The sequence below is a fragment of the Chanodichthys erythropterus genome, chromosome 10 (genome assembly GCF_024489055.1).
Source record: "Chanodichthys erythropterus isolate Z2021 chromosome 10, ASM2448905v1, whole genome shotgun sequence".
NCBI lineage: Eukaryota > Metazoa > Chordata > Actinopteri > Cypriniformes > Xenocyprididae > Chanodichthys > Chanodichthys erythropterus.
Window position 1 is genome coordinate 56,877,784 of NC_090230.1, and position 15,152 is coordinate 56,892,935.

The following is a 15,152-nucleotide window of genomic DNA, read 5'->3' on the forward strand; positions in this document are numbered from 1 at the left end:
TCTATATTCACGGAGATAAGAGCCGTCGCTATTTTCATTTTTAAACACTTGCAGTCTGTATAATTCATAAACGCACTAACAAACTCGTTTAGAATCAAATGTAAACATCCAAATAAATACCATACTTACGCGATTAGACATGCTGCATGACGAACACTTTGTAAAGATCCATTTTGAGGGTTATATTAGCTTTGTGAACTTTATGCTGTTTATGCTGTTTAAGGCAAGCGCAAGCTTCGTGGGCGGGGAGCATGAGGGTGCTTTCACACTAGCACTTTTTGTGGAGCTCGGTTAGTTAGTTTTCCTTGCCAATTTTCTATAGAGTCGGCAGTGATATCAATACCATGATTAGTTTTGTAACCAATGTATAGTGACATTATACAATATTTACATACTTAAAACTAATCATGATGATGATATCTTTGTAAGACTGTTGCCTTTATAGAACAGTGGCAAGGAAAACTAACCTTTCCAAGCTCTGAGAGCCCTCTAGTGGCCGGGAGCATTTCTGTTGTGTTGTGGCTTTAATTTGTTGTGTTGTGAACTTATGTTTGCTTTTTTAAATATCGTTGTGTTGTGCACTACTGGGTCACCGTAGGGTCCGGGGCACAGTTCATGTGAACTCCGGTATGGTTTGCTGCTGATAGGAACGCAATCTTAAAGTGAGGTGAGCAAAACTATGCATTTTGCCACCTATCCTGCGTTGCCTATACCAAGGAGCATGGGGTAAACAGCTGCTGCTTTGATGATGCAAACACACTGTTTTTTTTTTTTTTTTTTTTTTTACCATAATATAATGTGAACACAATGCAGCGGGAGCAGGAGGAGCAATGGAACTCGGGTTTGGACCAGAAAGCATCCTTTCAACAAACAAAAAAGGAATCAAATTCAAATTGCACCACCAATCTGAATCAATTACATAGATTCAGACATATTTGCTATAATCAAAATCATTCAGACTAATTTGTATACCTTTTTAACTGACTCAAAAATAACATATGGCTGTCATAACAAGAGTCATTGTCACAACCAACCTTAGCATGGACTTTTGTAATAAAACCAGAAAAGATAGTGAGCTCAATTCCTTTTCAATAGGAGAGATGTGTAATAATTAAATAACTACCTCCACTTGATTTCATATGGATTACATAATAAAAACCAGAAAAGATACAAAACATTCAACATAACACATTTTTGATTGTTCAAACAAATTAAGGTCCTTCATATCTTCACAATAGCAGTTCTTTTTGGAATGATGACTATGTACTGTATGTTAGTGAGATATAACACAATTCAATCATAAAATCCTCCAACTCTTGATAAAGTCAAGGTGATGGAATCTACATTTGGCTGTTCATGGCTCAATCATGTTTAGATCTGAACATGGAAATTGTTTGGTGAATGAAATCAACCTAGAAGTTATTTAGCTGTGTGTGGTGGCATTATCTTCCTGAATTATGGGAATGTCATGGCAGAACAGTGTTTGCACCTGGATAGGATGCACCTGGTCCTATCTCATATTCCTTGGAAGCTATACAACCCTCCAAAACAATCATCAGACCTAATCACTCCCACAAGTTGGCTGCCCAAATCATTATGAAACACAACGCTTAACATTTGGTACACTCACTTGGATGAAGGAAATGGGATACAAGATTTTTTTTTTTTTTTTTCCATCACTCAGGGGTCGTTTTGTGCTCCTTACTCAAGATTATCCTTCATTGTGCATGTTTTTTTAGCTACAAGTGGTTTCCAAAGGGCAGCCCCTTGACATAATTTTGCTCAATTTTTGCTCAGAGTGGGTCACAGGGGTTTAATTCTGTGGTAAGTTTTGGGTTTATACTTTTGCGGTATTCAGAACCAATTGTGTAAAGTATCCATCTGTCTCTATTAAAGCAATAGTTCATCCAGAATTTACAGTTCTGTCTTCATTTATTCAAATATAACTTTCTTTCTTTATGGAATGAAAAGGAAAAATATTGCAAACTGAAAGTGGAATGGGTGTTCAATGTTATTTTATAATATTATAGTTTTTAACAATATTTTTGATTAGCTTTTATTTTTATATTTTAAGTTTTCATTTTATTTTGAGTTTAATTTTTAGCGTGTTTGTGTTTTCATCATTAGTGTTTAATTTTAATTACTATTTAGGTTCAGATTATTTTTGTTTCAGTTTAGTTTTCATAAACAATAATAACTTGAGTTAAATGGAAGAAAGAAACAAATTTTTAAACAACAAATAAATAATCTTTAATCTTTAATTTTCTGAGATTTCTTATCAGGATTTCCTTCACAAATGAAATACTTTACGTTTTGTGAAGAATGGAGCTGCAATTCTGGAACAGACTAGTTTGCTTTGAACAGTGCTGTTATTAATGAAGTCATTCAAGACATTTTATACACACACACAGTTAATTGGCACTTAATTTAGTGATTCATCTCTGCAGCTGCATTTGTTATTCTAATGTAGTTACTTTTATCTCTTATGATGTGCTTTTGTTATTTTAAACACCCTTATATGTCAACGCTGTTTACTCAGTTTTCATTCTTATGGATATTACAAGCAGGGTCAAACGTATACAGAGCTAAAAGTTACTCACCCTTTTTAAACTTCACAACTCAACTCTCTTGGCCTCCTACACAACAGTATGAAATGAGAAACTGTCGGTCAGAAACCTCATATGTTCAAAACCACTACTTTTCAGGAAATGGGTATTTTTTAAATAAACATTGTGTTGCCAACACACTTGCATGTGTCACATATATATTATATATTTAACATTCTACCAAAATAAATCTACCAAAATTTTTTGACCAGCCATTAGAAAAGCCGCATCTGAGGCTGTAAGTGCATTGCATTACGTTTTTATCAACTTATAGGTTGTAAAGTTTATTGTAGCTACATGTGGGTGCTCAGTTTTTTTCTGTCATTTGGCCAAAATCTCATGTTATAAAGGATGAAGAGCTTCGCACAGGCCAGAACAGTACTGGCTGTGACTCAATGACAAATGCTAAACTAACACTGTTCTCAACTCCTCAAAGTCATAAAACAGTAGCCTTTATATATAGTGTTTCCTGAGTAAAGAAAACACTGTTCTTTTTTAAATAACCAGTTCTTTATTTATCCTTGTATTATAAACAAGCAGAGACGATCCAAACTGCGTCACATCATTCACTCAAAAAAATGATTCTAGCTGCTTGTTCAGTTTATTTAAATAAAATAAGCTGAACCAACACAAATCTTTAGTTTTTTACTTAATTGGCATTCGCACTCAATTGTATTATGTTAAATGAAATTAAATTTGCAAAATGTTAGGTCAACCTAAACCATTTGTGTTGGGACTACATGAATCATTTATGTTGCATTGATTGAACCTGGGCAGTGGATTTCTAGTTCCCAGCATGCTTTGCGTAGGGAAAGATTGGGACAGTAAATGTTGAACTTAAGTGCTGTTTAATGTGTTTTTTAGTAAAGGGAAATACCTTTTAAAGTTTGAAGTTCAGTTATATTTGACATTTAAAAGAGTTTATGTTATGTCGATTTTTTGAGGTTACCATTATGCTGAAGTGTAGACCTTGTGGTTAGGCTCTAGGTGGCTACGTAAAACAAATTTATATTGTTCTCAACGAGCATTAACTTTGCTCAAGCCAATTATGAGAAGTTCTTTATCTGATCATTAGTTGCATGCTATAAATGTTACTTAGCATATAAATAAGTGTTATTTTAGTTTAGTTTTTATAGAAATATAAATAATTTAGTTTGAGGGCCAGCACAAAATTTACACAGTCTACATATGGTCATCAGCTTTTCCCCTCTCAATGGTCATGAAACATGTATGTCTGTGTACAACAGCTACTCAAAACCTAAGCACAAGCGCACATCTTCACCATGATGGTAACAAAAAAAAAAAAAAAAAAAAAGCACTGGTTGGATCAACAAGAATGAATTATGTTCAGGAAACATACACAGAATACGTCAAATGAAACTGGTGTGATCTCATTCAATTAGGATGAATTTCACTCATTAGTACAATTAACCTAGCTTAAGTTCAAATAAATCAGTTCAACTGTGTGGAAATAGGTGTCATAATTGAATTAAGTTAGACCAACAAGTTATTTTTTTGAGTGTTCAAGCTTGAGGCAAGGTGGAGTTAGGAGGTTTGATTGACAGGATCAAATTGAGTCACAAGCTCTTTTTAATAAGTTTCATTGGTTAAATATTTGCAAAACCCACAGAGAGACGTAAAGGGTGACCAATAGTAATGATTTATGAAAAAAAAAAGACAAAATAATGAGATACGAGGTTTCTACCAGATATTTAAAATTTTGTTAATTTAGATAGTAATTGCTTACAGTGTTTTAATATTAGAGTGAAATAATAATAATTAATATACATAATTGTTATCGTCTATACATGAATCTGGTCCTGATGCTAACTAGCAGTAGCAGTTATAAGCCAGACTTTTGTAAGGGTAATTAAATAGGTAATAGATTAATAGACACCAGAGGCTGGGCATACATCACTATGAAATTGAATCTGATATAATGAACTTTGTACATATTATTATTATTTTTTTTTTTTTCAAAAGTATGACAGATGATTTACATACACCATTTGCTGACATCAAAGTAAGAAAACATAAGGAGAGTAAATGCACTCTTCTGAACTGTTAAGTTTCTGAACTAACTCAAGTTACCCCTGTATCCATGAGGCTGGTATTGATCACAGTTGTGTATGGGTGTGTCTTAGATACATATGGGCTGCACATTCCAAAATACCAAACAAGGCATCTTGTATACACTATTATGCCAAGTGAGACACAAGACACATTTTAAAATAAATAAATAAAAAAAATAAAAAAATAAAACATAAAAAAACCAAATAACTTATTAATAAGTTATTAAAATACTAATTGTACTGATTAGTGTGTGACTCTCAGAAAACCTGTCAAGAGTAGGTCATATTTTCACGCAATTACGCAATTTTCACACAATAAATAAATAAATCATGTCCTTCCAATTATCTACCATAATTTGGAAAAGTCAAATTTTTGTTACTGTATAGAAGATATATATTTTTAATATTAATATTAAAATAAATATTCTTTAATTTGTATTTATGCATCATGTGTTTTAATGTTTTTAACTGATTTAAAGTATATATATATATATATATATATATATATATATATATATATATATATATATATATATATATATATATATATATATATATATATATATATATATATATAGTACAGTCCAAAAGTTTGGAACCACTAAGATTTTTAATGTTTTTAATAGAAGTTTCATCTGCTCACCAAGGCTACATTTATTTAATTAAAAATACAGTAAAAACAGTAATATTGTGAAATATTATTACAATTTAAAATAACTGTTTTCTATTTGAATATATTTCACAAAGTAATTTATTCATGTGATGCAAAGCTGAATTTTCAGCATCATTAATCCAGTCTTCAGTGTCACATGATCCTTCAGAAATCATTCTAATATGCTGATCTGCTGCTCAAGAAACATTTAATGTGTACAATTGTACAAAATATATTTTTTTCAGGATTCTTTGATGAATAGAAAGTTCAAAAGAACAGTGTTTATCTGAAATCTAATCTTTTGTAACATTATAAATGTCTTTACTGCCACTTTTGATTGATTTAATGCATCCTTGCTGAATAAAAGTATTAATTTCTTTAATTTCTTTTCAAAAAAATAAAAATAAAAATTCTTACTGACCCCAAACTTTTGAACGGTAGTGTATAATGCTACAGAAGCTTTGTATTTCAAATAAATGCTGTTCTTTTGAACTTTCTATTCATCAAGGAATCCTGAAAAAAAAAAAAAAAAAAGGAAAACAACTGTTTTCAACATTGAAATTAATCATAAATGTTTATTGAGCAGCAAATCAGCATATTAGAATGATTTCTGAAGGATCATGTGACACTGAAGACTGGAGTAATGATGCTGAAAATTCAGCTTTGCATCACAGGAATAAATTACTTTGTCAAATATATTTAAATAGTACACAGTTATTTTAAATTGTAATAATATTTCACAATATTTATGTTTTTTACTGTATTTTTAATTAAATAAATGTAGCCTTGGTGAGCAGATGAAACTTCTTTTAAAAACATTAAAAATCTTAGTGGTTCCAAACTTTTGGACTGTACTGTATATAAGAAAGAAAGAAAGAAAGAAAGAAAGAAAGAAAGAAAGAAAGAAAGAAAGAAAGAAAGAAAGAAAGAAAGAAAGAAAGAAAGAAAGAAAGAAAGAAAGAAAGAAAGAAAGAAAGAAAAGCGCAATTTTCATTATTTGCTTTTATATCATTACTTTCATAAAAATACTTCTCTAACACAATTTGGAAAAATCTTATTTCCAATACTATGATATTAAATATTATTTGAATTGTTAAAATAATATAATAATTAAATTTTGTTTATTTGGTAAAACCTTATTTTACAGTGCCGTAGTTACATGTTACTACATGTACTTACAACAGTAATAACAGTAAATTATGCGTAATTTAAAGTAACTAACCCTAAACCAAACCCTAACCCTAACTGTAATTCTGTAGTAAGTATGTAGTTAATGAATAGTACTCAGTACTTATTTGAGTAATCCCAATGTAACTATGGCACTAAAATAAAGTTTAACCATCGACTTTATATACAAATCAGAACACAGAGTTTGGGTAGAAACATGAATTATTTGAAAATAATGTCATATTGTAAAAACATTAAAAAGCTTTTTTTACACATACAAAAGGCTTTATTTCTTTTAATTTTGGGGTGTATACTGTTTAAAATACACCCCAAATATTTTTGTGTGATACACCCTACAAGTAAGCAAGTCATCACAAAATTACAATAGTCTACCGCAATTCATAATGTGAGCTTGTCTTTGAAGTTAACCAGACTAGGTGCCATAAACTCCAGTAAGGACATAAAACAATCTAAAGATAACAGCTTGACACCAACACCACAACAAATCATTATCCTATGAAGATAATACAGAGTTTAGAAATCAATAAACCTTATAGCTGAACTAAACTGTTTTGACATCCGCAACTTCTCACACATTCAAAGCAATAAACCACACGCCTCAAAAGATCACATATATCAAAATAGTATGTCTTATTTATACTACTGACTGGGTGGCCATTAAAATAGCACACAATAGAGCACAACCATTCACTGTATCGAGCCACGGGACCTCCCAGCCATGCCCATTCGACCTATTTATTTAGAGAGCGCCAATGCACTTAATTGAAGGCCACTGAACACATTTTAGGGTTTGATATCTCCCTTCAGCAGCTCTGACATGCAGCAGGAAGGGCAGTAACCAGCACTGGCATCCCAGCTCTGATCGGCTCCACAGCTGCACCCAGTCCTGACCTGGGAGGTGATGGAGTACCATGTGTGTTTTTTGTAAAGGGGAGGCTTTCCTGTCTCTGTCTAGCTTGCATCAGACCAACCACTGGATATATTAAAACCTTGGCACTAAATATGTTAAGTCTACCCAACTTAACAGAGCATAAACCAGGAAAAAAGTACTGTATTTTTACTTTCATTTCGCATGTATTGTACTCTATAAACTTATGGTGAGGCCCTTGTTGAATGCATTCAGTCAGTATTCAGTATTCACACTAAGTTCAAACAAATACTACAAGTAAAAAGTTTGAGATTACACCTGACTGCCTCCTAGGAAGGTCAAAAATAAGATTTTGCTTTGTTTTGCTCAAAACACCATCCTTAAATTTCCATAAGCATTATTTTCACTGTACGGATTGCCTATAAACCAAATTTACAGTCATCAGGCAGCTTAAATGTGTTTCATTTGTAATCTTACTACAACTAAGTGTGACCACATCATGACTCAGGCAAATGAAATGAAAATAAATGAAGTCCTTGACATGATTTTCAGTTTTATCCTAGTCGACTCAGATCAGGACTAAACACACCTACGGTTTACTGCAAAATAAGATACTAAAGTCAAAACTTTAAACAGCATCATGAGACTTTAACATGTTGTGATTGTTGTGCATTGACCTGCATGAATCCTTTCTGTTTGGAACACGTTATTCCAAGGCGTGTTTTTTGGGAGCCGGCCAGAAGAGCCAGGAATGTTTGACTGCTATCAATCTGAATTTACAACAAACCAGAACTGGTTGTTACAACAGTACCTACACACAACACAGTATGAAACAATTCCCCTTTTGTTAGGTACATGCTATCATCTTCTTGTGAGTTTAGTCTGTGTGGAAGTGAGGGGGGAGGTATTAGTGTAAATTGGGGCAAATACTGAAGTTTGACACCTTTTGGGAACAGGGTGGGACACCTTTTGGGAACCTATAGGTCTATGCATACACCTAAAATGCATTCTTTAAAAAAACCTTACAAAGGGTCTGATTTATATCTTATAAGTCATGCATCACTAAACTAATATGAGGAAGGATGCATTAATTAGAGGGTAAAAAAATAAATAGATTTTTTTTTAAGTTCCTCAACCTCTTCTGTCGGTCACTGCCACGCGTTACTGTCTCTGAGATCCGGAATTTGCATGATTTGCTGATCTTACTTGTATGCATACTTACCTAACATTAACATTAAACGATAGCCTACGTGGAAAAACAAACAGACCAATCTCATATATCATTTTCATATTATATACCTTGGTATTAAATACTTACTTTCAGCAGTGACAAAGTTGCAGAGTAACTCCAACAAAGTTATTCCAAACTGAATCGTAACCCCCCCAAAAAAAAAAAAAAAAAAAAAAAAAAAAGTACTTAAAGCTCCAAAAACAAAAATATGCTCGCGTTTGGTTAAGGAAGATGGCTCGATTGTTGTTCAGCGCTGTTTAGTCCACGGCTGTTTTTGAATATTCATTTTAATTCCTCGCAGTTGCGCGTATACGGCATGTGAGCTGGGATAATTCACCTCTGTCCCGTTACACGGAGAACAACTGCAGCACTGAGACTCAGCTGCAACACTCTCACAGAGAGAGAGAGAGAGAGAGAGATGTGAGAGTGACGTCACACACACACACACACACACACACACACACACACACACACACACACACACACACACACACACACACACACACACACACACAGATGCGCAAATGCAAACACTCACTGTAGGCGCGCTGGCGTAGTGCGTATAATTGAAAACACATTGTCAGCTCACTCAGTAAATTTTATCAGCTGTGAGTGAACCACCTTTCTCACAGTGGATGTACATGTGATTCATGATGATAACTTTTTAAATGTTGATTCTATTGTTAAATGATTCTGGGGAGTATCTTGTCATCTATTTGACCTTCGTCCGGACTTATTACTTACATAGAAAGAAAACACTTACCACCATCTCACTTTTAAGAAAAAGAAGTTTGGTAGGATTTAAATGACGTGCACACACACACACACACACTTTTATTTTTGGGAATTGTGAGGACATTCCATAGGCGTAATGGTTTTTATACTGTATAAACCGTATTTTCTATCGCCCTACATTACCCCTACTCCTAAACCTACCCATCACAGAAAACTGTGCACATTTTTACTTTCTCAAAAAAATAAAAAATCTCATTCTGTATGATTTATAAGCCTTTTGAAAAATGGGGACATGGGGTAATGTCCTCATAAGTCACCCTCTCCTTGTAATACCTATGTCATACCCATGTCGTTTGTGTCCTGATATGTCAGAAAAACGTGCGCGAACACACACACAGATACACTTGCAAAATATATGTAGATACATATGTGTGAATTCTTACATAGCTATAAATAAAATGCAGTTAATGAAAGCACTAGTCTTAGCTAGATTTTGTAGAACATGGTTTTCTCTACGGTAAAAAAAACAAAAAAACAACAACAAATAAACCAGAGTTGTTGTTGAGATAATGCAAATTAATGAATATGATTCTTCCATTTTGACGGATATGTTAAGATTTAACTAGGCAGTTTGGCTGTACCAAAATACATATCAAATCAGCTGAACATCTAAATAGTTATTCACAAATAATCTTGACATCAACTCTAAATCTCATTGGTGTTACAATACAGATGGAGCTGAGACAGAGGATCACAGATAACATTGTTTATTTGACACAAGCAGAGGTACAAGCGGACACAGGTGAGTTTGTAGATGCAGTTGAGGTGAATGATGAGTGAATGAATAGTGATACTGTCCTTTTGTGAATTGCAGGGTAGATGCTGGTTGGATGCAGTAGCAGAGATGAGACGCTGGAGACAGGTAAGCAGCAAATTAAGGGAGTCCTTGAGGTAAGTCCTATATGCGAACAAGACCGGACAATGTGACTAAGTGCGTGAGTGTCTTTTATACTGGTGCTGATTGGCGTGCTGGTGAGGTGCAGGTGTGTGTGATCAGTATTTGGGAGATAGAGTGAGCTGTGATTGGAGGATGCTGGAGCCTGGAGTGTCTGTGACAATTGGCACATTCATGAGAGAAGTAGCATTAGGCTTGTTCGAGATGCATCGGCGCTGCACAGACCGATCGCCGTATGACATCAAAGTACAGCGAGAGCAATTCAAAAGAATAAGGAGTCATATGCTTTCCAAATGCTCTCGCGGTACTTTGATGTCATACGCCGATCAGTCTGTGCAGCGCCGAACAAGCCTATTGTCTGATTAATTATGAATCACTATTTTGTTTGTATTTTTACACTTTTTTCTACTTTATTGTTCATCAACACGCATTTAAGAGCACTTTTACACAAATTGTGATGACAAAAAAGAAAAGAAAAATAGAAAAATCAAACGCTGATAAAAGACCAAAAACAAAAAAAGGACACACAAATTCATGCCCGAATTCATAGTTTTGTGACCAGTGATGCACCCTTTCAGGCAAAACATCCAGAGAACTGCAGCAAAGACCTGTCAGTTTTCCATTTTAAGCTACACATATTAAGATCACCTCTCAAAAAAAGAAAAACAAAAATATGTTAACAAATACAAGTTTTGAGCACTTATGATCCATTTACTGCACTGCTGCAGTATTTTGGTCACTATAAACAGCGTGACATTCTAAAATGTCTATAACGTGAAAAACACTGATGATTTATTATTGGTGTTGAACGCAACATACTTAATGGTTAAGCATTTTCTTTATAATGGTTTACTATGGAAAAACACTTAACAAAAGGGTGAAAGGGTCTTAGCAAAGTGAGTGAAAAAACAAACAAACAAACAGATATGTCATTATTGCACCACTTACTCAACCTTTTGGGCATACATTTCATTTCACATTGCATAAAAGTAGAAAATGTCTCTTGCCTTTTCTTCAAATTGTGGTCAAACATGTTTCCATGAGATCCCTTCATGAAGATGCATAAATCAGTTGTTTGATTGAAAGTGGGGTTAAATTTCTTCTAAAGTTTGCACAAGAAACAACATCTGACTTACAGCTGGGTTTAACAAGCTTTCCTTCTTTTTATAAACTGTTAAGCTTCAAGCCAATAGCACCAATGTTTCTTCCTGCTGTAAACATTGTTAGATTGTCTGTTCAGTGCATTCATAACATGAAAATGTCAAATGTCCTTGCAGTGGCCTGCACTGCCCAGTGTGAGATATTAACATTTTACAAGTAATTAACCAGTTGATTCACTGTAAATAAAAGAAAATAAACATATAAATATAAATAAATATGATTTTTCCCCCCAGTACAATACCACAAAATCCTTAAATAAGATACATGTATTTTAGAACCCAAATTCTGAAGACTAGTTTTAAGAATAAATCTTGAATTAGATTTATATTTTGTTCCTAATATGTTTTTCTTGTTTTAACCTTTATTACATTTTGTTAGGTTTTATTATTATTAACATTTTATTGCTTAAATGAATAAAACAGAAAAAAAAGTGCAATTTTGGTCAATTTATCATGTCCCAATGACGTTTATATTCCAAAAGTCTAATTAAAAACACTTTCAGATTAGAATTATTTTTCCTGAGGAGTTGAGGTTCTTTACACAGCCTTTCTAAAAGTGACAGCAAAGTACAGATAGGGATGTCTGTAATCACTTTATTTATTTATTTATTTATTTGTCATTTGACCTTCATCAAATGCATACTTCTACAATCTAAAATTTATTACACTGCACCATTATTAGGGATAGTTCAAGAACTGCACAAATTCTAAATGAATTAAAAAGCAAGTAATAAAGAAATCAGTAAGAAAGTCTATATTCATAGTTTTCTCAGAAAACCAATTACCTTTGAATAGTGATTGTTTGTAGTGTCAAAAAAGAAATCAACAACATTATCCTACTAGCATGACAGCACCAGCATGACACTGAAATCACAGCCACATTTTCTTCATTCTTCCAGGCATGTCATAACTCAACAGGCTTCTTACTCCATATTTTTTAGGGGGAGTATAGGGACATTTCTAAACATGTACTTGGAGGCCAGGGGAGTTGACAGGAGACCTGGAGTCTCTTGTTCCTGCCAGAATGGGCCAGCCAAACAGTTAGAAAAAGAGTTCAGGACATGAGGGTGAGAGAGTGAGAGGAAACAGGAGGTCATATAGTGGAGGGGTTGGCGACCTTCCGGACTGCTGTCAGAGACAGATTAAATAAACTGGAGATAAAGGGAATGAGCTATGGTGTCTTTGTAGTTTCCTAGCAAATGACAGAGATCCTTTACTGAAGGAAAATTTGACTGAAAACCATTTTACCGGCATCTCTAAACACTCTTTAGCTAAGAACTGGGTCAAACAAGACTAATGAGTCGACTCCCACATGTATGCTGTAATAAGTTTGTCAAGCTACAAGAAATTATGCTAACATCTTGCTAGCAAAACACAACAGCTCACAGACAAGACAAACTGTCCATAAAACTCTAACAGTCTCTGCAGAATAGATCTTGTTGAAGCATTCAATAAGTGCTGTTACATGCATTTCATTAGTTCCCACCCTGTTCCTGTAGGCACTTAAATCTACCCATTTCTGAACTCTTCCTAATCAAACACACCCAAAACAACTCATCAGCTCATTAGTAGATACTCTATTGCTGTGTCCTAATTCGCATACTATCCGTTCTAAATAGTATTTGAAATTAGAATTAATGTGTCCCAAATTGTAGTATGTTGAAATGAGTATTTCAAAGATACCCGGATGGTCTACTTTTTCTGTGTAGAATCCGAAGTGCAGATCCGTGTGCACTCTACCGGTTAATATTGGCCACAACCCATTGTGCATTGGATATGGATTTGATTAGAACTACAAACACGAATAAAAAGTGTTAAAAAACTACAAACATGGCGGATATGCAAGTCTGATGGTTAAGAGATGTTTAGATAAAGGGGTTTGACTGACTAATAATCAGTATCTAACCTGGCGAAAAGAAGATACTATGAGATTTGTACTCAACTGTCTATGCTGAATACAAATTGATCATTTGGAGAAAAGTGTTCATTAAAGTTCGTTTCACCGATTATTTCACAGCTTAGAAAAAAAGGATATCCCCGCTATGCATCTCCTCCTGCTGGAGCAGGGCGATTGCTACCTCGAGGATTACACAAGGGACTTTTTCGATCTGGAGTGCCTTACCCACTACCCCAACAAATTATGTTTTTTCTTTAACACCAGCCTCGATGAGAAGTCGAAGGCACGCCTGCCTGTGGATGGTCCTCGAGGGAGCTTTGCTGAGTATGTGGAGTGGGTGCTGGTTTGAAATGACTCACCATTTACTATCTGCCTCACTGATGAGGACATCACCAGCCCCACTTCAGACTGAGAGCCCAGCCAGCTGTCAGACATTCCTGCCGCGGAACAGCCCGAGTCCACCACGAAGATCGAGTCAGAGCGATCAGAACTACCAAGTGCGTGAGCTGGTAACTGCATCCATCATCAAGGACATATTGTTGGAGTTCATCAGAATGGATTGGAGTCCTTCCCACACTCCTGCTGCTGAGGTACATAACATGAGCTGTGTTGCTGAGGAATTGTTGTATGATGAGCTGGATGAGGAGGTTTTTGCTTTCAGTTCCAAGTCATCACCGGTCAGTCCTAGCCCCAAGTCATCATTGGTTCAGCCCAGCACTAAGTCTTCTTTGTTTTGGATAATCCCACCCAGCCTCCCTCTCTTTCCTCCACTGTCAAAGCCATCCAGTTCCTTGGCCCCTCAGCTTCTCCAGTGGGCCTGCTCTCCTGCACAGATCTGCCTAGGGCTTCCCAGTCATTAGCTCCACCTTGGCTCATAGATCCCTCTGCTCCACATCAAGTCTTGAAGCACTGGATACCACCTCTGCCCTCCGACCCATTGGCTCCACCTTTGCACAATGCTACATTAGCTCCACCATGGACTGTCATCTCTCAAGCTCTGCTGGGCTCCCTCTGGCTCCACCTTGGTCCATCGTCACTCTGGCTTCGCCTCATACTTCTGAGTCAGCAGCTTTACCTCTCCCTCCATCCCTTATGGCTCAGCTGGGATCCTCCTTCTCTCTGGTTCCACCATTGTCCTCACTCCCACTGTCTCTGCCCTGGTCTGCCAAGCCCACACCTCCACCTCGGTCATGCCCGCCTGCACTCCACTGTGGCTTTCCAGGCCTTCAGCATCACCTTGGCTCTTTGGCCATTGTATCCTCTGTGTCTTTCTCAGCCTGCTCCTTGTCCTTCTTCCAGATCACCCGCCCTGCCTCCTCAGTTTATACTGTGATGTCACAGTTATGTTCAGTTTCTCTGGCTCGTTTAGTTTCTTAAGGCTGGTTCACACTGTGCGATTTTGACCACAATTTGGTCGTCTGAGACAAATTTTGCAAATCCTAAAAGATTCCTATAATCCTAGCCTAAAATCTGTTGTCTTTGATCACTAGTTTGACATGTTCACAGACAGCCGGTTAATGACCGTTGCGATCAAATTCTACCTCCGACAAAATTCTGGCAGTGTCAGAAGATTTGGCGCACAATCCTCCAGTGTGACTTCGCCTACGACGAACGTGAAATTGTCTTCATTTTTCAAGACAATCCATGATCAAAATTAATGACAGAGATGTCGTTGTTAGCCACCATTTCAGTCCCGTGTGTAACGCAGCTCACTGTCATCGAATGTGTATGTTTTGACGATGTAAAACTCAAGTTTTCATGCGCGCGTCCGTTTATGCGTCTTGATTG

The 15,152-nt window shown here is 35.6% G+C and overlaps 1 protein-coding gene across 3 annotated transcripts in view; it reads right to left on the bottom strand.

The window, feature by feature from the left end:
• The window catches only part of lpar1 (lysophosphatidic acid receptor 1), a 54,064-nt gene extending 45,090 nt beyond the window's left edge, over nt 1–8,974 (bottom strand). For 2 of the 3 annotated variants that reach the window (XM_067398328.1, XM_067398330.1), the window contains exon 1: nt 8,705–8,974. The gene's annotated coding sequence lies outside the window, so the exon portion shown is untranslated. Of the gene's footprint in view, nt 1–5,751; nt 5,835–8,704 lie in introns of those variants that run through there. The other variant, XM_067398329.1, reaches the window with a different exon arrangement.
• Nucleotides 8,975–15,152: the final 6,178 nt, after the last annotated feature.